At 35.5% G+C, this 952-nt stretch overlaps 1 long non-coding RNA gene across 1 annotated transcript in view; it reads right to left on the bottom strand.

Annotated features, from left to right (window-relative positions):
* Window positions 1-388, bottom strand: part of LOC125502547 — a 2,171-nt gene extending 1,783 nt beyond the window's left edge. Inside the window, exon 1 of the long non-coding RNA XR_007280313.1 lies at window positions 29-388. This is a non-coding gene — a long non-coding RNA (uncharacterized LOC125502547). The remainder of the gene's footprint in view (window positions 1-28) is intronic.
* Between the last annotated feature and the right edge of the window lie 564 nt (window positions 389-952).

Genomic DNA, 952 nt, shown 5'->3' with positions numbered 1-952 from the left:
ATTCTAGTTAACGTCAATTGCACTGTACCTTAATCTGTGGATCTTGAGCTACAAACGGGTTATTTTCAACGCTATTAAGAGGCCAAATTTGCACTAATTTTAGCGTAGTTTCCGTATCCTAAACGTTCTTTTCTAGGGGCAGAATTTTTCAGCAGGGTCCAGGAAAGTCCTAAAAGTTCAAACGCAAAATCCTATTCACTTGACAGCAAACGTCAGATTGTGGCCTAATTGAAAAATCGCGCAATTTTCTTAAAACCGCACTTGCAAATCGTGTGAAGACACTACAACAAAACTCTGGAAAACTCACTTTTTCAGTCTTTTCTTCTAAACAATGCAAATAAATCGATTTTTTTGAAGAATTGACACCGCTAATGACAAACAAGTTCGCGTCTTAATTGACTAAATGTCATAGTAATTGACGTGCACATCAAAAGTCAGTTTGCGAGAGGAAAGAGTACGACCATTTAATAGAAAAGGTAAACAAACACCTACTTGAGATTAATTATTATTAATTAAGGCAAAAGAAAAAATTAATTATTTCTGGACAATAGCAGATACAAGAAGGTAGCAAATTTAATGTCCCCATTTCAAAGAAGCGTTTATATAAAAGACACCAATTAACCATAGTTCAATAATTAAACAGCAATCAAACAAAGCGCGAATAAAGAGCGAAATGCCCTGGAAGATAAAAACCATTACGTCGACTTGATTCTCATACAAAACTCAACCGAAAATTGTTTTAATAAAGCGAGAGTAAACCGTAATTGGCGAGCTGCGACTGAACAAAAGAAGAAAAAGTATCCAAGAAAAGAGGCTGCTCACTTCTCGCTTTTTGTGTCCATTCTTAATAACAGCTGCACTCAACTTTATTTAGTGCTTCTTTCAACCCCTGTATTTAATTTGCTTTTTTCCCGTGGCAGCGTAAGAAACCGGATTGTTAATTTAACATGAA

The sequence above is a fragment of the Dendroctonus ponderosae genome, unplaced genomic scaffold, assembly GCF_020466585.1.
Source record: "Dendroctonus ponderosae isolate FM_Combo_2020 unplaced genomic scaffold, Dpon_F_20191213v2 Dpon_F_20191213_1, whole genome shotgun sequence".
Classification (NCBI taxonomy): Eukaryota; Metazoa; Arthropoda; class Insecta; order Coleoptera; family Curculionidae; genus Dendroctonus; species Dendroctonus ponderosae.
The sequence above is the reverse complement of the archived record's forward strand: the minus strand, read 5'-3'. Positions and strand labels throughout refer to the sequence as shown.